Source organism: Pelmatolapia mariae, linkage group LG16_19 (genome assembly GCF_036321145.2).
Source record: "Pelmatolapia mariae isolate MD_Pm_ZW linkage group LG16_19, Pm_UMD_F_2, whole genome shotgun sequence".
Classification (NCBI taxonomy): domain Eukaryota; kingdom Metazoa; phylum Chordata; class Actinopteri; order Cichliformes; family Cichlidae; genus Pelmatolapia; species Pelmatolapia mariae.
In genome coordinates, this window is record NC_086241.1 from 35,251,976 (window position 1) to 35,274,124 (window position 22,149).

A 22,149-nucleotide genomic window follows, 5' to 3' on the forward strand; every position below is an offset into this window, starting at 1 on the left:
AAAACTATTTTTTGAGCACTAAGGATCAGGAGACACGCTGACAGTCAGGAAATAGAGATCTGTTCGCAGCAATCATGATTAAGAGATGAAGCACTGAGACTGCCCTTCCTGCTACACAGACTGGCTCTGGCATTTTAATAAGGGTGCGTGAGTGTGTCACAGAAAAACATGCATTGAACTGACAGACTATGTTCTGAATTCCACTTTTCTGTGAGATTTGTGTCTGTGGGTGACCTGTCTCACTCTTTTCCGGTGAGTTCCTTCCTGTCTTGCTGTCTTTTATTGATTTTATTGAAATCTATTCATTGTTAATCTTTATCAAGTTGATGAGACAAATAGTTTTCCAAATGTGTGGGCTGTTTTTGCAGCCGAGTTGCTTCTGAGAAGTGCATATTCGCTATCTGTGTAATGATTTGTTTCTAGTTGTGTGCAGCAAATCACAACATGTAGTCAACAAAGAGTTTTTAAGGACCAGTCAAATACCTGAGATGTATTTCTCTACCTGATGACCAGACATTGCCTGGGTACTTGGGAGCTAATTTATGCAGAACACAAAACTGCAATACTACAAAACAAAAAAGAAAACCTTATTAAATTTCTCAAATGAAGAAATAATCAGGACAGTGAGGCCAAAATCAGAGTATGATGCTCTTTGTGGACCTGAGCTCAGTGTTCAACACCATTATCCCAGACATGGACCAAACTCTCCCTACCACCGGCTCCTGGATCAAAGATTTCAACTTCAATCGGTCAAATGGACTCACAACACCATTTCCCTGGTAAAGAAGGCCCAGCAACGGCTGCATGTCCTACATGTCCTGAGGACGAATAACTCGGAGGAGATCTTGCTGCTGGACCTTCTACCGCTTCCCAGTGAAGAGCGTGCTCTGCTGCCAGGGTGTTTGGTACACAGGGACCACTAATGAGAACAGAACAGAAATCATTGGGTGGTCTCTGCCACGCTGACAGGTGTTAAGAAAATTTCCAGTTTCTCACCAGCTGTTATTCTCCTGCTCCACTCCTCTGGTGTTAACCAGGGGTCCAGGACCAGCAAAAGCTGCTTGAGCCAAAGCCTGTTGGTCTTAGCTGGCTCGGAAGCGCCGATGTTCTCGGAGGTGGTTGTCGAGTCTAATACACATAGAAACAAGCTAAGAATATCAAGAATACCAACAAGAATGTCAAGCTGTTTGCAAAGCTGTTTGAGCCGTTTTGGTGGTTTAGGCCCTGGAGGAAAGTCCCAGCCCGCCTTTCACTGTCCTAAAATGCATTGCTCTACTTTCCCTGCTGCATACATGGAATGAGCAGCTGCATCAGAGACAGTGCCTTTATCAAATACACACTTGAACTGTTGACACATAAGACAACGCATCATTTGAGTTACTGGGTCTGTGCCCATAGTAGCGCTCTGCCTCTCATGAGATTAGTCATAGATTATTTTACCAAAATCATAGGTATAGGATCGATGCGACTGCTTGAGATTAACATTTACTGGGTTAGGAAACTCTTTGTCTAACTCATTTATGAAGTTTTCAGGTAAAGGCACCACTCTGGTGAAGCAGAGCAGCGAGAGGTGGAGTGGGTGGAGTAGACAAAGCGGCAGGAATGTGCGGGGTGGGCGTGATGTGGAAGGGCTGAGACTGACCACGAATGAATTGCATCATTTCTCCAAGTTCAGTTACCTTTGACAGCACTAGGTCTTGATTGATGGCGAGGTGAAGAAGGACATACTCGTGTTCTCGTCCTCAGTGGCCACATAATCCTTTCACAGCACTACTATACACAGCTTACACTGAGCCCTGTTTAAACCCGGTTATGACATGAACCATAGCCTGCAATGAACATCTTGCTTCAGTGTTTGTCAAATATTGCTGCGTAGCAAAATGTGAATATGCAAAGAAGTTCACAGCTGTGTAACTTAAGTTACATCATAGGTTTGTTTCTGTGTGTTAAGACTTTGTTTTTTCCACATTTCTGCATCAGCAGCTCTCTGTGTCCTAAAAGCAGTGACATCCTGTCAGGAAAGCAAGGACAGCAGTGCTTGTAAAATCTAAAAACAAACATCAGTGAAAACGCACCAGAGTGAAAGCCGTCACTCTCCTTTCATCTCAAAGTGTTGAGTCATAAAGCTTCTCACATGCTTGCAGGGATTCTTTACATTATTCCCATTCTGTGTGCCCAGTTGGCCTCCGTCACTGGAAGCTCCCCTTGCCTTGGATTCCACTGGAAACTATAGTGTGTGTCTGTTTCATGGGTGTGTCTGCTCCCACTTATCATTGACTTAATCTCGTCAAGCTAAGAGGCCAGCAGCTTTTTCTGGTTTGCACATGCACATTGTTTACACAGGTGATCCACAAAGTCTTTGACAAGAGGCTGATGGGAGATTAGTGTGCTGGACAAGCTGCCACAGTTGGAAGATGCACAAACACAATAAGATTAGCAAATAGACAAGCCTCTATGATTTATATCACGACAGATACGTTCTCCCTGTCTTGGTAAACATATGTGACATATAGAAGATGGAATGCAGTGTGTTTCTGCTTGAGCACATTAGCAAGGACAGCCTTGATGATGGAGACATGAAATCTGGAATACAAGTGCTCAGCCAGTACTTTCTGATTCGTGTCTCTGAGAAATCAGCTGGTTGACCAAATGGGAAAAGTTTAACCAGCTATTCTCAAAACACACCACCTTCATTTTTCATTAATATTTTTAATCCCACTGTAGATAAACGATGTCCCACAGTGCTCGAGCTCTTTAGTTCTGCTGATTTCTCATTTATTTTATTATACTTTCATGAAAGATGTAGGCTTGCTTTTCTGAGCTATTCAAAAGATAAGAACAACAAAACAATGATACGTGGGCCTTACAGGAGAGCCACTACAAACATATTACTGTAGGTGAATTATTATTTAATGAAATAATTAACTATTTAAAATGAGTCCTAAAAGTCTTTAATATAACACAGAGAGAACATTTTTCTGCACAATTATTTTCATATTTGATGATTTAATCCAATTTGCCAGTAATATAGTTTTATGTGGAAAGAAGTGTTTTTATATCATGAGAATTTGCATAATTATGATTAAGGAACTGACCTCCCAGCCCATTGTTCCTTCAGTGGGCTGGTTTCTGTCATTATGCAAATATACTGTTTATAAGGTTGAGGAAACCTGCAGTCAGCTGAGAGTTTCTCCCACAATACACTACGTCCAGATGAACAGAATCAACTTTTGGAGAAGTGTTTTTATAGTGTTTCATTGCTTCTTTTGCTAAAGTTATGATTCTAAAATAAACAAAGGATAAAATATTACGAGGTAGGAATGCAGAAAAGTGACGACATCGACACAGAGTTCAGCAAGCTCTGTGTTGAGAAGGCTGTCATCAAATGTAAAAGACTGAAAGACCAGTAGCACAAACCGTAGAGTATGAACATGGTCCAATGTTTTCACACGTGTGATGGAGGTGGGGCATTTCACCACACGCCACTGCTGGAAAGAACAGGAAACCAAGAGAAAAGACAAATGATAAAGACTTGTAAATTTATTTTCTCATGACTTTGCACTGTGTGACCGTTCACTTAGACACAGTCATTCTTCAATAGATGTTCAAACTTCACGATGGCTTCTCAATGGGGAAACACAAATATTAAAATAGAAAAACAAAGACTAGCAGCAGCCAATTAATTTTGTGTTAAAGGAACAAAAAGATCAATTCTGCAGCACAAACATCCTGAACATTTTTACTGATGCTATCCAAAACATCAGCACAAATCTTTTGGATGACTTAAGACATAAGTGACAAAAAAGGAAAAGAGCAGGCTGAGGAGACAGCGGGTCACTCATAATGTCTTATGACACCAGCGCTACTTTTAGAACTAAGTTTAGCTGTATAAAATCCTCTGGCAGACTTTAAACAACTTTACTATAAATTAATAAAGCCACAAGTCTGTTACTGTCTGGACTGCCAGACGAGGGGTGTGTGTGTCTGTGGGGGGGTAGAAATAGGGGATATAGAGGGCAGGAGAGAGAACACGTTGGTGCAATAGAAACGAAAAAGGGAAAACTATGTATTTCTAAATGATCTGTAAACATTGTACTTTCATATTATGGCAGCCACAAAACGGCTGACGAGTGATATTGTTGTAAATGTATATTTATGTCTTGAACAGGTTTACAGTTTCTGGAGGATTACATGTTTATAGTTTCGCTTCTGTACAATAAGCAAAACGACTCAAATGCAGAGACGATTGGTAGAGCTTAACAAGACTCTGCATCGTTTTCATTTTTCCCAACAACAGATGAAGGTCGCAGGGGAAGCCGGACCTGAGGACTTGGTCCACAGTAGAATTTAGTGTCAGCCAGCAACTGAGTCACATGAGACATAAGCTATTAATATAAAACTGGCAATTTAATTACACAGTGGCAATCAAACCAACTTGCTTCATAACACCAGCTCAGTAAAGTTTGCTTGGTACTTTGGTACTGAGATGACTCTGGTATAGTTTCATTTAAAGTGTGATTGACTGATGTCCCTGAGTGACAGTCCTGTGGGTCAGAGCGAGGGCTCAGAGGTGAACTAACAGTCACTGTTTACTGCCAGCACTGGCGTTGGCAAGTGGACTGAATGTGTGGAATATACAAGCTTACACTAGTGTCACAGCATGCTAGATTGCTAGCTAGCTAACACTATGACTAATAGCCAACATGCTGCTGCTTCTAATGAAGAACGAAGGATTTCTGGTGTCTGCATTGATGTGATCAGCTGACCTGTACTACACAACTGAAATCAGCAAGATGTAACCCATTATTTCAAAAGCTGTCATGGCTGATTTCTAAACTGCTGCGTATTTTCATGCAACCTTTGAACAGCTTAATGTACACCCGCGGTTGTGTTGCAGGACATTTCACAATATGAATATATTCACTATATAGATGTCATCATATCTGATTTTATGACCTCACATGTAAGCTTTGAATTTCCAGTTTATCAAATGAGCCTGAGCAGTCCTTATCTTTAGCCTCTCTTCTTTCTTGCATCTCTCAGTGATGTTTGCTCTCATTCCTGTCCCTCTCTCCCTGTCCAATACAGCAGCTGGTCCTCTAGCTAGCAGCACACTGTGCGACACACTGCATGGAAACAGTTTTCATGGTTGCTGATGTATGTGGAACTGATAGAAACGTGACACTTGAAATTACTTGCCTCTTTATGCAGGTTACACCATTTATGCTCCGTTGTCTTCTGCAGCGTAGTAGAAGTATAGCAATCACAGATTTTTTTGCTTTTTTTGCCTCTTTTATCACTTTGTATGTGATAAGTACTGGTGATGGATACACTAATAGGATTGCTTTTATTTGTCATTGTTCCCTTCATTTAGGCTCAACTCACTTTTTTGTTTGAAGGTGTTTGAAGGCATCCCAGAGTTGGGACCAAGAAGCAGAATTACAAGCTCTTAGGTTCTTAGGTTATCCCCCCTAAACCCCATCCCAATACAGACTGTGTCTGCACCCTGACCACCACCTTGTCCGTTTCATGCTTTGCAAAGCATGAAACGGAGACACATGCAGAAGTTACATTACCACCAGGGGGAGACAATATATTTAAAGCCAACAAGTTGGTTGTGAGATAGAAAGGTAGGAAGTAAGCTAGGTGGCTAACGTGTATTTACATGTAAATGTGTTAATAATGTCTGTTTAAACGCTATCACGTGATTATTTTCATGTTGGCTTGAAGTAAAACAGCTCCCTCTGCTGGTGCTGCAGCTTACTGCAACTTCTGCACGCGTGTCCATCTCGCGCTTTTTAAAATGGACCATCACATGTTTTGCTTTGATACTGGGTTGCTGATTTAGTGCTTAGTTCTGATAAAATGATTATGGGTCATGTTAATAACAGCCTCAACACTGCGTTTATTTTATTATTCGGCTCAGTTGACATAAAAGAACCCACAACTTTAATCAAACTCTAGATCTTGTTCTGACAGATGGCACAGAGACACTGTTGTCTGAAAACCCCTTTTGTCTAATCATTAATTAATAATATTTAAAATTACAATAATGGACTGCACAGCAGTGGGATAGTAAAGTAGCACTTTTGTGAAAGTGCTGTTGAGTAGGGGTAGCTCAGTAGGTAGAGTGGTGGCCCTATGATCGGAAAGTCGGGGGTTCGATTCCTCTGAACAGCTAACCTGAGGTACCCACGAGCAATGTGTTGTCCCTACACATGGCTGTCCACTGCTTCACTGAGTGAATGGGTTAAATGGAGAGAGAGCAAATTCCCCAATAAAGTATACATTATTATTAAGTACTGTAAGTTTAAGGGTATAATTCCTCTATTGTTGTCTTCTTTAGTGCCGTGTGCCAACACAGTGCAGAGCAGCAACCTAAACTGTACTCCCACAGAGGCTACACCCACGACATAGCTACTGTGGCTCCTCCTAATAAGAACTCTCAAATTAGAAGTACTTGACTTCCTGTAACTCTCAAATGCACACCTTAAAGCAGATTACCTGTAAGCTGGAGAGAAAATGGCAACTCACTGATTTAGAAGTTCTGCGTTTAGCCAGGAAAAAGATAAAATCAGTTTGAAAACATCTTACTATTGATCACTGATTGAATAAAATAAGAGCAACTCCAGTTTTCTCTTCAGTGCTGTAGCCAGGCTGACAAAAAGGCAGAGCTCTTTCGAGCCAAGCATTCCTCCAATCATAACTAGTTATGACTTCATAACTTTCTACAAAAATAAAATTTTAAGCATTAGAGAAAAGATTATTGATAACTATCTCACAGATGTAATCTTATGTACTACTAACTTTACATCTACTTTCAGTAAAATTGATAATTATTTATACTCTTATTCTCCAGTTTATTTTTCTGAGTTAACTTTAATAATCACTCAACTTTTAAATAGTAACAAGAACTAAGGCAGCATTCTGAGAGCAAAGCACTCCTTCGGGGTGATATGGTACTATGAGGTCTTAAAGATTATATGGTTATGGCAGGCCTCTCCAAACTGCTGAGTGTCTCTTTAGGCTTTTGCAGAACCACCACTCTGCTTTAATGCCATTCAATGCTATCTTTGGAGGGCTAACTTCAATATTTCATAGAAACCTCGGTCACAGGTAGAAATATCTCTCCTCAGAGACTGCAGACGTCAAAGAGTTTTTTTCTCGCCTCATTTAGATTTTTTTCAGCAGAAAAAAGCTGAATGTGTATGAGTTCTGTCCTCTTTTTAAGGTTAGACTTGGACAAACCTGTAAATGCAGTGGAGGATAATAGAACAAAGAAAAGTGGGAGGTTGTTACATTTACAAAAGTCTAACTTGTAATTTGTACAAAATAATTTCATGCTTTTATGGTGAACGTAATTACATCACGTAGGATCTGCAGGAAACTTGTTCTTGTTGAGATGACATCATACAATCTAATAAGAGTGCTTAGTTGCCTGGACTCACAAAATTCACAAGATCACACGAGATTTCAAACCACAGGAAAACCACTGGAGTTATAACTACACACACCATGTGTATGCTGGTGCTATTTATTGTGGTTTAACCTGTCAAGGACAAAAAAGTAAAGAAAATTCTGCATCAAGCCTGGTAATCATAGCTTTCCTACTTTCGTGAATTCTGTGGTGGTGCTCAGTGGTGCAGTGGTTAGCACTGTTGCCTCACAGCAAGAAGGTCCTGGTTTAAATCCTTTCAGGGCACTCTGGTTTCCTCCCACAGTTTACGGGGTTTTCTAGGTTAATTGGTGATTCTAAATTACCTGTTAATGTAAATGGTTGTTTCTCTCTTTGTGTAACCCTAACCCTGTGATAGACTGGTGACCTGTCCATGGTCTACCCTGTCTCTTACCCTCTCACATCTGGCGTAGGCCCCAGCAACTCTGATAAAGAGGATGGATGAAGTGGAAGTTGTTGTAAATCCATTAAACTCCACTGTTAACCAAACTCTAGACTTCGTTAAACATCATGTAGTATGAAGACAACATGTAGTATTTAAGTGACCTACTATAACAAATATCAGCTTTAATAAATACCTGCCGCCCAGTGTGTGTTATCATGTAACAATGCAGGTCTCCTCTGCATAAATATAGTGCCCCACTTGAGTCTCAGTCCTCAAGACCACATAGATGCTCTTCTTTGTGTGTGTGTGTGTGTGTGTGTGGGTCAGCTGCCTCTCATTTGTCTGAACTGCCCCACAGTGCCCTGAGAAAACTTACCCTGTATTATAAATTTGTTTGCTACACAACAAAAGCTGTCTAGCTCTACTATAGAAATCACAATTTAATAATGAAAGTCATGAAAGGCTGACTTATACTTTTGCTCCTTCACTAAAGATGTGTTTTAATGTCTGTGAGTGTCAGCCTTTCTAATCTTTTGAATAGACACACTCCAACTGATGGAAAACTGGATATCTGTTTCTTTACTGTTGATGAGCTGTCATCATGTGTCACTGTATATCCTTTAATCAGCTTTCCATGTTAATCTCTCCATCCCTCTCTTTCTATCAGCTCTAATCCTGTTTTACTTTCATTCCCATTTCACTCGCATTTGTTCTTGTCTTTATAGTTTCGTCTTCAAATCATCACTGCTACTGAAACTGCATTGTTAGAGACCATAATGGATTTTGTACACATCACAGATTATTGCTCAGAATGGATTTTTCTGCTATGATCCTGCTTTCCTCCTCCAAATATGCTCAGCTGTATAAGAGGAGGCTACAGGCTACGTTCAATTTCAGTCCAAATCTAATACAGCTGAAGGCGTTTTTATACCCATTACTCCACGTGTTTTCATTCAGCTGGTATGATACAGAACTGTACTGTGCAGTTCTTTAACCTCCTAAGACCCGAACTCTTTCATGGCATTTTTAATTTCTCTTTGCTATTTGGGCTGATTGAAACCTGATGAATGTAAAAACAAAGAATTACGTGATTTTTTTTTTTTTTACCTGATTTTTGTTTCTGAGAAAAATGAGATCCACATATGAGGACATTCGTTTTAAATTTCGATAGAACAGTGGCAGCATAACGTGCTCGTACGTGGATATCAGGCCCTTGCAGAGCAAAATTTAGTATTTTGGTCTAGACAACCCAAAATGTGATGCCCACATATGTGGATGCCAGGTCCTAGGAGGTTAAAGACCCAAACCCTGATCATTGGCAAGGTTCGTCTGGCTGGACTCAGGAATGAAAGTTCAGTGAGTTTATTTACATTGTTGTACGACCCTGGAGTCTGAAGCATCCACTTCAACCATGACCTGTTGGGCAGTGTCGGGCTGAATGAGGACCGGTGCGGTGTCAAACTGGTCCTTAAGAGTGGTTAAGGCATTCTGAGCAGCATCGTTCCACATGAATGGCAGCTTGGGTGGAGTCAGACCACTGAGAGGTAGAACAGTTTTACAGACATTTTGATTAAACTGGCAGTAATAACTGGCAAACCCCAAGAAGTGCTGATGTGTCCTTTCTCCACTATGTGACCGAGGAAGGAGATGGTATCGGTGTGGAATTCACATTTCTTGGACTTAACAAAACTGTTATTTTCAAGGACACGTTGGTTCTCCAACATTCTCCAACGTTGGAGAACCAACGTGTGACTCACGTTCCAGAAGTGACTCGGAGAAAATAATAATATTGTTGAGATATACAAAAACAAACTGTGTTGAGATTACATTGTTCACTAGCTCCTGGAAAACCTGGACGTTGGTGAGGCCGAAGGTATTCGAAATGCCCTAGGTGGGTGTTAAACGCTGTTTTCCACTCATCGCCTGCTTGGATCTGTATCAGGTGATACGTGTACCAGAGGTCCTCTGCAAGATCCGGCTGGGTCGTAGATCCTGGGGGAGAAGCAGACCTGAAACAAAACTGGTGACAAGACAGACTCCATCCCATGATAGTGTTCTTTTCCCAGTCAGTATTGGGGTTATGGTGTCTGAATCATCGGCAGATTACTGGACAAGATGAGATTCACAGGGAGTGGTAACTGATATCTGGGAGACACGTGCTATTGAGGGCAGAAATGTGAAGAGGTTCAGGTAATGGCTCCAGAGGAAGGCCGAGTTCTGCAGCCAAAGAGCCATCCTGGAAGCTCTGCTCAGCCCTGGAGTCAATGAGCAGCTACAGGGGGTGTAAACGAGGCTGGAAGTAGAGCTTAGCAGAGACAAGCAATCGAGGCAGGATGAATTATTTTCAGTTTTGCCTGCCAGTATCCCTAATTTACTGCTGGGCCCTCTCGTTTGGCTGACAAAGAAGGGTTAATTAAATGTCCTTTGTTGCCTCAATAGAGGCACTCATGCCCTTAAAGGCACCTCAGGTGTTCTGCTGGGGGGAGCTTCATTGGTTGTTCTCCATTGTCAGAGTCCAAGTTCAGGGTCCCAACCTCTTCCAGGGCAGCTCCTTTGGAGCCGGAAGCAGTGCAGCGCAGGGACTACTGGGTTTAAGTCTGGAGACTGTGCTGGACACTCCATGTTTGCAAGCTCACCATCTTGTTCTTTTTCCTGAGGTAGTTCTGGCACAGCTTGGACTCATGTTTTGGGTCATTATCTTGCTGCAGGATGAACCCCTGACCAACTAGGTTCATACCAGAGGGTACTGCATGGTGCTGCATGGTGCTGTGGTATCTGTGTTGGTTCAGTCACCGACCCTGGATCCAGCAAACAGCCCCAGACCATCACACTTTCTCCTCCATGTTTGACAGGTGATGCCACACACAGTGGAACCATCCTTTCACCTTCTCGACGCCGTACAAAGATCCTGTGTGATTAACAGAAGTTTTCATTTTGATTCATCACTCCATAATACCTTCTTCCAGTCTTCAGTAGTCATGAAACACACAGTGTTTCATGGCCCAGACAAGACTCTTTGTCTCATTCTGACATCTGGCTTTCTTGCTGCAGCTCGTCCTGTCAAACCTGCAGCTCAAAGTCTTCTCTTCACAGCTGAAACTGAGACTTTCTTACTACGACCACTATTAAGCTGCTTGAAGCTGTTGTCCTGTGAGCCGCCATCACACAGGCTGTTAACTCTCAGAAACTTGTCCTCTGATTCAGTCGTGTCTTTGGGTCTGCAGACCTCTTCCTGTCACGGTTTGTTTCTGAGCCTTTGGATGCTGAAGGAAACTGTACTCACTGACACTGTGACTTTCTTTGCAATTTCTCTGTAGGACAGACCTACATTTATAAGTGTGATGATGGTCTGTCTCTCTTGCATTGTTAATTGCCTTTTGCATACCATTTTTGTAGCAAAACTCTACTTTCTGCAGTACAATACTGTTTAACTGATGCTATGGATATTAGTGATGGGATTTCCGGCTCTTTTTAGAGAACTGGTTCTTTCGGCTCGGCTCACTAAAAAGAGCCGGCTCTTTCAGCTCCCAACCGACTCTTCAGGTTGTTTTGTTTGTTTGTAATTAATTTATTATCAACAACAATATAAAATTATGCACAAAAGGAATTACTAATGTAAAAAAACGTGGTTTTATTTATATATGTTTATATATAAATATATACGGTGGCCCCTAGAGACAAAGCACGTACAAACTCCAAAACACATTTCTAGCTTTAACTGAACTTCCAAACAGAGCTACCTAGATCACTTAAATTACACAATTGAAAGCATATGTGTATTGTTTGTATATTTATACACAAGCACTCATATATATTCAAATAATTTAAAAAAAAAAGTTCATTTACCTGTTACTACCACACACCAAATCCGGTCGTTGGTACTTCTTGGCTTGTGTAGCCACTAGGTAACAAAAGCTCAACTGTCACGGACCCGGCTCTGGGGTCTCGGGGTCCGTGAGCAGCGTGAACTGTTGTTATTATTATTATTATTATTATTATTATTATTACTATTATTTGCTGTGCCTTCTGCTATGCTGTCTTTTCTGTGTTCCACACGTTATCTGTATAGGTGTGTATAGTGTGGGTGTGTATATGTGTGTGTCTGCGGGTGTGGCTGTAGGATGGAGGACAGCCACCTGCAGGCCTGATGGGTGTGGCCCTGCTGGAGGACTGGCCACACCTGAAGTCCCTGCCACACACCTGCTGCTGATCAGGGCTTGTCGGGGCAGCTATTTAGGAGAGTGTTGGAGCTCCCACCGGCGCTGGATCGTTGCATGAGACTCCACGTCAGTCTGCTAGTTTAGTTAAGAAGTCTGTGAGTGTATGCCTGCTAGGGAGTGTGTCCTTACGGCTGCTTCTATGGGCTCAGAATGTGGTCATAAATATTTTGTACTTGTAAATCAGAATTTGTATGTGTAAAAAGAATTTGTGTGTGCGTAAAAAAGATTTGTGTGTGGACTTAGCCAAAAAAACCCTGCAAGTTACAAGTACGAATTTTGACCCTATTTTTCTTCCTTTCATCTGATTGGTCAATGTCATGTCAATCACAAATGTAACAATCCAATCAGAGAACAGATGGGTTTGGCTGTTGGAGGGGCGCTTTTTTTGAACTGCAGGTCTTTGAAGGGAATAAATGCCCTTTTACATGCCAACCCAGCGTTTTCCTTCATCACCACGAAGGAAAACAGTCTGTGGTCGTCCGAGTTTGGTGATTTTTGTGTCACAGGTCTACGTGCTTAATACAGGGACTTCCACAGCCTTTTCAACAGCGCTGCGGACCGCGGGGGGGCAGTGTTTTGGAAATGACAGTCTTCATTACAAAGCTTTCTTCGTTATGAATTAGCATACATGTTTTTATTGAACATTTGAAGAACTAGCAAAAAAACCCCAGAAACTCTTGTAGAGGACATAAAGTCAGAGATAGAAACGACAAGGAGCAGGTGCATCTAGTACAGGTAGAGCTGCTGCAAAAACCCACAGAGCCCAGCAGCCAGCACAACCAAGTCTGGATCCTTGGCTTTTAGTTAGCAGTTAGCATTAGCAGCACATCCTGCGTCCGATGTGAAAGGACTTTTATGCTGCGTACTGTGACTCACAGCAATGGTCCCGGGTCAGCCCTGACTTTGTGTTAAACTAATCCTAAAGTAATAATGGTATTTCTAACCACTGATATACCACAACTTTATCCTTTCAACAGCTGCTGAAAGTTAGGGGACCTAGCCAGTGTTGCCAACTCCTCAGTAAGAAAAATCGCTGTTGGTTGTCCTAAAAGTCGCTAGAAGTCGCTGAATGATGTCATCGCCTAATTTGCATAATTGGTCATGCTAATATAATTGTAACCTACATTGTTGGAGAGAGAAATAACATCGTGGAAGAGACAAAGTGAGTAAAAAAAAACGTCCTAAATCCAGATAGAATTAATTTAGAACTACAAATTAAATTTCTTTTAGCAATTATTGTTTTTTAATGTCACAATTCCAACTCTGCTCCTTTATCCGGGCTTGGACCGGCAAAAGTGACCCGAAATTGGCAGTCTGGTCTAGTTACTTTGTGTGTGTGAGTGTGTGTTTATAAGTAGTTTTAAACTTTGTGATCCACAAAACAGCATAACAGTAAAAGAAGAACTGACTGCGTTACAGTCAGTGCGGGAACAGCGGCTTCGCTCATGCGCGATTCATTTGCCGTTTGGACGCATAGGTGTGAACAGCTCCTGCCCTGATAGCAGCTGGGGGAGGACTATCCTCCGCCCGTGAGCTCTTTGGCACGGGTGAGGTGCCCACGGCAGCACCCGCTGCTTGTTGAGAGTAAGAGCGAAACGCGTTTTCACGTCAAAAAGTCGTCATAAATAAGTCTCCAATAATACCAGAAAAAGTCGCCAGATTTGTCGCTAGTCGCTTTTTAGAAAAAAAGTCGCTAAGGGGGTCTGAAAACTCGCTAAATATAGCGACAAAGTCGCTAAGTTGGCAACACTGGACCTAGCTGCTATCAGATATTTATATAGAGATAAAAATAAATATTTATCTCTATATAAATAGAGATAAATTTATATCTCTATTATCTCTATTCAAACTGCTTCAAACTGTATTACCCTTCAAGGACCTGCAGTTCAAAAAAAGCGCCCCTCCGACAGCCAAACCCATCTGTTCTCTGATTGGATAGTTACATTTGTGATTGACATGACATTGACCAATCAGATGAAAGGAAGAAAAATAGGGTCAAAATTTGTACTTGTAACTTGCAGGGTTTTTTTTGGCTAAGTCCACACACAAATCTTTTTTACGCACACACAAATTCTTTTTACACATACAAATCTTTTTTACGCACACACAAATTCTTTTTACACATACAAATCCTGATTTACAAGTACAAAACTGATTTACAAGTACAAAATATTTATGACCACATTTTGAGCCCATATGCTTCTGTTATTTTGCCCCCCAGGAGAAGCGTGGAACGGCAGAGAGCAGCGAGCACGGGGAGTGCGGGGACACGGGAGCGGAGAGCACCTAACACGGACTTTAGGGAGAAGACACAACTCAGGAGTCGGGGGAACACACGGGGATTTGTTGTGTTAACAGCCTTCACTGTAAATAAAGTGCACTGTTTGCATTGCAGAGTCCTGCGTTTGGGTCCTCCTTCCCCACCGTGACACTCAACACTGCGCCTAGCATCCTGGAGCACTTCTGTTGTGTTTTGTACGTGCTTCGGAGTTTGGACGTGTTTTGGAGTTTTTACGTGCTTCGGAGTTTGTACGTGCTTTGTCTCTAGGGCCCACCGTAAATATACTTTTATTTATTCACTCCACATAAAATGTAATAAATAAATCATATAATACAAAAACCAAATATTTACATTTCAACTTTTAACTATTTAAATTTTCAGCTTTTTCCTTTTAAACAAATTTAAAATGAAACAACACAAAACACTGCAAACCACAACACAATTAAATATAAATTAAAATATGAAAACAAAAGAAGATGCACATTCTCTGTCATATGGGCCTGCATGAATAAACTTTCTGAATCCTTTATCATCTGCAACTGAAAATAGTTGTGGATGATTACTATACCTTTCTAATGTGACGTTGTTGTCCCTGGCTCTCTTTCTCTCTCTCTCCCTCCCGCTCTGTTCCTGTACTACTGAGAGTGTAACTACCGCCCCTCCCCCTTCTGCCCAGCGCAAAGCACAAGGCTCGCGTGAGGAGTGAAGCGGAAAAAAAGTGCGAGAGAGAGGGTGAGAGAAAGAAAAAAAAAAAAAAACCCATGGGAGCCGGCTCGCGTCGTTTGCTTCAAAGACCCGGCTCTAAGAGCCATTTCGTTCGCGACCGACACATCACTAATGGGTATGGTACCTGGTGTGTGTGTGTAGGTGTGTTTGTTTGTGTGAGTATTATATATACCTGCAGGGTAAATCCACAACATTTTGTTATGCTTTTATGCTTTTAAACTTCACAGTGGAAACCCAGCAAACACACTCCTCATTCTGGAATCCAGACACTTTCTCATTCATATTTATCACCATTTTGTACAAGTGCTAGGAATCAAGCTGTTAAAAAACGAGAGAGATGACGAGGAAGTAAAAGAAAAAAGAAAAAAGAATGGATCCAGACAGACACGCTGGAAAAAAAGAAGAGAAGAGATAAAATAAAAGACAATGATAGATATATCCACATCAATGTGTGTGGAGTCTAGTCCTTAACTTTCTAGTGTGTGTGGCCTAGGGTCTTTGGGGGGGCACATCCACTGCAGTGGTGTGTTAACTTCATGACAAAGCCCACTAATACCAGCTAAGCATGACTGACAAGAGGAGGGACCTCCTGACAACCCTCCACATACACACACCAACAACAAGTAACCCCCCCTTTGAAAATCCTTCAGTGCCTTCCTCATGGCACAGAGCAGTGTTTAGCCTCACCAGCTTATCATCCAAGAGCCAAATGTTCAGCTTTTTAAAAGTAAACGTAGCTGAAGACAAACTGGACCTGTGGGACGTTGCCTTGTAGTGGTCAGCTAGAATCCAAAACGAGGGTACAAAAGTCTTGTGCACAGCTGTTGAAAGTGAAACGCTTCTTTCCACCAGCTCAGCTTGCTGTTGTCTGAATTGCTGATTTTTTCTTTTTGATTCACAAGTGAAACCAAATGGTAATTCATTGTGATTTTCATGCTAAACAATAGCAGTAACCCCAAACCAACAATATTAGAAGAATGATGTCATTAATTAGAGGTGATGCTCTGTATCATGTAATCAGAGCAGCAGGGTGCTGTAAGAGGAGGATACATTAATCCTTTATAACTGCTTCTGTAGCTTAAGCTAGTGTGCTGTGCTTCTTTTATTCATGCATTACACCCACAGCAGTTATATTATAACTTTACATTATAAAGTTGTAATATATGAAAACAAATATGTTTGACTATTATAACTTCAGACATATAGAATGTCTGAATGTACAACAATAATCCTAAATGCTTATTCACAGAAATCATGTAATTTCCTGTAAACTGTATTCTGCAGATACAGATAAGCAGTCCTACATTTTTCAAGTTCAATATTGTTAACAACGATGAAGCTGAAACTGTTGGACACTTAGAAGAGCTTAAGGATATAATGGGTCAGTGACAGGGAAAGAAAGTAGACCACACTTCAAAATCGTGACCATGCTACCATCTAGAGTTTTAAAAACAAAATTACAAGTAAAAGAGCTGCAAGCTGCTGTTAAGTTGCTTTATCTATTGCTTAATAATTCCAATAAAATATCATGCTCAAAAACGGAATACTTTTCATGAGTATACCACCACAGCTAAAAACATCTGGGATATTGATCAGCTGCTTTACTGTTATTGAAATTAACAAGCACGCTAAAGGGTCAACAATGAGACAACCCCCCAAAATAGGAATGGTTTTACAGATTGAGGTCCCACAATTTCACTCCTCATCTTTTCTGACTGTTTTTTTTCTCCAGTTTTGCACATGGCTAGGGTCAGTGCCTTTTTTTCTTTTTTCTTTGCCTGTCCCGTTTGTATCTATAGCCATCAGAATTATTGTCTGAAGACCAAGAAAGATGCCCAACAGATTTAAGTTGGGTTTGGGTCATTATCTTGCTGTAGGATGAACCCCTGACCAACTAGGTGCATACCAGAGGGTACTGCAAATTGCTAAATATCTCAATTCTTTGATCTTTGGGCTGAAGGAAGAACAACACTCGCTGTATAAATGCTCAATCAATAATCACTTCAATCAACACAATTCTCTTTATTCCATACAACACTTTGAGCATTACAGATGTCCGGACGGGAGATTTGCACAGGTGGGTGACCAGCAAAATTTCGAAGTGTCTGACCACGCCTAGAGACCCGAGCCCCCCACCCCCCAGAAGGGGCCTGACCGAGCCACCGGCGCCAGGCTCCACCAAGCAGCCACTGGGAGTGAGCTGGTACATACCTGAGCGCCCAGCCCCGGACACCAAGAATGCCTGAGGGCATCAGCCAGTGTGGTGAGGGGAGATAGACCTCCATACTTTGGAGGGCCTGAGATGTTCCCAGAGAGGTGGAGCCTAACACCCGACCTGACATACAGACGAACAGGCACACACAGACACAAACCTGCATTCCCACCCTCATGCACACATATACAAATACTCAGCACTCACCCTACGTGGAGACAGACATAAATAGACACTGTACACACAATCACACTCCCCAAACATGCTCTATCCAGGTACCCTCGCCCCCAGAGGGGGAAACTGCACCTAGACCCAGGAGATGTTACCCTTTTCCCTGAGGTGGAGACAAGCAGACCGCCCCCGGCTCCGCAGCAGCAGGGAGGCCCCGCATCCCAGGCCCCAATCGGAGGGCCAACAGGTCCTCCCAGCCCCCCCCGCCCCAATGGCTAACAGAGAACAGGGGTGTGTGAAGACCCCAAACCTCCCTCCGTCCGCTCATATGTAGTGTTGCTGTGTGCTGTTCTAAAGTGCATTTAAAACACAGAAGTGATCTAGTCAAGCAGCATAAGGAACGAGCTCCGTCCAGTTAACTACAGTTATTAAAACTCGGCAGTTTCCATTCTAACCAACCTGGCATCGTCCCTGAGATGCCAAATTCAAATGTCAAATTCACAAAGATTCTGTCAAGTTTATTGTGTTAGTTAAGACATGACACAATTCAGCGAACGTATGGTTGTAGAATAGGAGGCAGAGTCTTTCAGCTTCCAGGCCTCTCTTCTGTGGAACCAGCTCGCAGTTTGGATTTGGGAGACAGACATCGTCTCTACTTTTAAGCATATAGTTGGGGCTGGATCAGGTGACCCTGAATCCTCGCTTAGTTATGCTGCAGTAGGTGTTGGCTGCTGGGGGCTGTTTCTTCTTCTTTCAGCTTTTCCCCTTCTCTGTGTGTTATACAGCACTCTGCATTTAATCATTAGTTATCAATAACCTCTGGCTCTCTTCCACAGCGTGTCTGTTGTCCTGCTTTCCTCCTCTCGTGTCCAACCAGTGGCAGCAGATGGTTACTGCTCCCTAATGCTGGTTCTGTCTTCCTGTTAAGAGGGAGTTTTTCCTTTCCACTGTCACCAAAGAGCTTGCTTACAGGGGGTCATCTGATTCTTGGAGTTTTCTCTGTATTATTGCAGAGTCTTTACCTTACAATATAAAGGACATTGAGGCAACTGTTATCTTGATTTGGTGCTACATAAATAAATGTTTATTGAACAAAATGATCATTGCTTTATGCCCAGTTTGGGGTATAGAAGTCAATTAAAGACATGTATATTATGTATCTGGCTTCACCTGAAATGCAAAATGAAGTTACAGAAGAAAATTGTGTCCACAACTTATTAAAAATATTTATAACTCCATATTTTCCTTTTCTGTTTACCATGCCATTGATTTACCTCCAGTTTACAGGATTATAAAATTAATTTCTTCAGCAACAAGATGATAAGTTACACAGAGGTCCAGCTCATTAACCTATCAGCAGGACCGCTATCAGCACCTTTGAGTAAGGATGGTTTTACCTGCCGTAATGCTTCTTCAGTGCAGTTAAAGTGACACACACATTTCTGTTGTGTTTCAAACTTTGAGCTTAAAGTAGCTATGGTCAGCATTCTGCTTTAACCTGTGACATTGGGCGTTTATCAATATGCGTACTTGTGCGTACTTGCGTTCTCGTGTACTCGTGATACGTCATCAGTCGGAGACCAAGTACTGTTCCAATTCGAAGTACGCATCAAGCCGAGAACGCGAAAAAGTCCCGGATGTGTTCTCGATCTGCCCGTTTTATCGAGCATGCATCGGTGTAGACTTGGTACAGCTATATATCCCAGAATGCATTTCGTCCAAAACTCAACAGCGGACTCCCGGCACATCGTCCCCCCCCCCCCCTCCCCTCCCCTCCCCGCCCGCTCGCGGTCTTCTCACTACTCAGGTTAAAGAAACCCCAGCAGCTGTCTATAGTATTGAGTGTCCACTAGAATAGAAATAAAAGCGTTCTAACATCTCACCTGCTTGTTTTTATTAAGGTATGTACACGTATGTACATGTACACTATTTTTATTAATAGAGGTTTCACTACTGAGGTTAAAAATGATATATAAGTCACTTAGATCACTTCTAAATGTTAATGTTTGGTTTATTTCAGTGTTTTATTTGTTCCTGAGTAAACCGGTTTGGCTGTGATTAAAGTTAAGCTTCATAACATGTTACTCACAGTTAAATTAGGAGGGGACGGCAGTAAAAACTCCGGACCTGTGACATCATCACGTACGCTGGTACAAATCACGAGTCCGTGCTCGCGTACTTGAGAATTGAGAGACGGCCCACGAGTCCGTGCTCGCGTTCTCGGCGGGTACGTACTCCCGTGCGTTCTCGGCGAGTACGTACTCACCGAGCACGCGAGTACGTACTCGCGTACTTGGGCATTGATAAACGGCCATTGTGTGGGTGTGTCTGTGTGTGTGAAGTCTCTCTAAGTGCTAACAAACTCACTCTTGGGATCTTTCCGTACTTCTGTTGTCCCGTTTCTTATTTTTCTAATTGCATTTGTCGTGAAAACTGTAACAAACTGACTGCTGTTGGAGATTAAAGAGCATATAAAGTTAGGCTAACATTTGTGCCAACAGCAGGTGCTTCTGGGTACTGGGAGGCGCTTCCTCCCACTGCTCAAAGAGATGTATGTTTGATAATTGGTGATTTAAGGTTGTAAGTAAAAACTAGAAAGCGAAAATTTCAGAAGAAATTTTAAGTGTGCCTATGCCGCTGGTAATCAGTGTAGTTTGCCATTCATACAGCTACAGAGAGCAAAACTCAGCAGAGCAGCCATTCTCCACCATGAACTATGGTAAAAACAAACACCGCTCGCGCCTCACAGATGACAGCTTACAGTTTTGGGTAAAGATGAAGTGACTTTGTACAGCCCCGACTTGCAGACGCTGTGCACATAGTTTCATGAGCAGAAGTCCCATTGTACCACGGCAGACCTGACAATGTTTCATTTCATTTATTCATTTATATAGCACATTTAATAACAACAGGGCGTTGACCAAAGTGCTGTACAACATAACAATTAAACAGTGACATTAACAACAACAACAGATAAAAATTAAAAGCAGATTAGGATAAAAGAATCGGTAACTCTCCTACAGTTTCGAAAGCCAGAGTAAAAAATATGTTTTAAGATGCGATTTAAAAAGAGTAACAGTTGGGGCCTTTCTAATGTGGAGAGGTAGATCGTTCCACATTTTCGGTGCCACAACTGCAAATGCCCGGTCTCCTCTATGAACCATCCTAGACTTATGCACAGTAAGGAGTAGCTGATCACTTGATCGAAGTGCTCTAGAGGGTGTATACAGTTGCACAAGATCAGACAAATAGTCCGGTGCCTGGCCATTTAGCACTTTATAAGTTAAAAGTAAGATTTTGAATGTAATTCTAAAACGCACTGGAATCCAATGAAGGGAAGCAAGCACCGGAGTAATATGTTGGTGTTTCTTCACACGAGTCAAAAGGCGAGCTGCAGCATTCTGTACAAGTTGGAGCCGGGCCAAGCTAGACTGACTGACACCCACATAAAGTGAATTGCAGTAATCCAGTTGAGATAAGACAAACGCATGAATTGCTCGTTCCAAGTTTCTAAAGGATAGAAAAGATCTCACTTTGGATAGGAGCCTTAATTTAAAAAAGGACCGCTGGACAACTGAATTAATTTGTTTCTCAAATGTAAGTTTGCATGAACACGCTTTGAAGCATTACGTTATGGACCACTTTTCACACATGGTTGGTGTACCCACACAGCCGGCTGTAGCTTTTCAACTCACAGCCTGACACACACCCAAAAAACAGCCGAGAGAGCACAGACTACGCCAGAGAGGCGTGATTGCAGATGCCGCTCAGGTGGGTTCACCTCCCCTGCAGCGGCACTGCAGACCACGCCCCGCCACACACATCAATCACGTAAAATAAATATTTATGCACTTTTGCATTCACTTTTTGTTTTTTGTTATTTTTACACAGTGTTCTGAATGATTAACAATGGTCTACAGCCAATCTTGTGTATTATTATACAAACTTTGGTTGTAAGATGCCCTACCTGGCCCCCTGGCAAAAGCTTTGCTAAATCCGCCCCTGCACAGTTACCAGCTGTCAGCTAAATAAAAAAGGAGCTTGGTGTTTATTTCTCTCAGAAACAGTTCATAACTTCCCTTCAACTCATTCATGTCACCTAAAAAAAAGGTAAACCTGTTTCTCCATCACCAGTTCAGCTCTGATGATTCGGTAAGGTCATCTCCTGGTTTCCACCAGCCGCTTCTACAGCTGTGGCTCCAGCAAACATCAGCTGATACTAGAAATTAAAATCAAATGAATTCTAACAACAGCTGATCAAGCTTAAACGTGCTGCTGTTGTTTAGCGCGATAAACAAACAAGAGAGAAAAGCCGATCATTGATCAGTTTCATGACTGAAGTTTGAACAGGCGAGAGAATGACAGGGGAGGCTGTCATAAAGTTCAACATCAATAACTTAGCGCGCACACAGCTGTATAGAAACTCCGTCGTGCTAGCTAGCACGCAGTACGAGTTATTATAACTGAAAAGTCAGCACAACGAAAATAAACTACACCTAAACTCGGTTTATATCTGACCCAAATAGAGTGCAGTTCATAACTTCTTACCTGAAATTCAGTTCACCTCACGCTCTGACCGGCAGCCGCCTGCTTCTCCTGCCTTCGGTTTCCCTGATCCACGATCTACCACCGGTTGATCGGCGGTCGCCTCGCCGCCTCGTTCCCTGCATGCTCTGTCTGACACACACCGGTGGATAG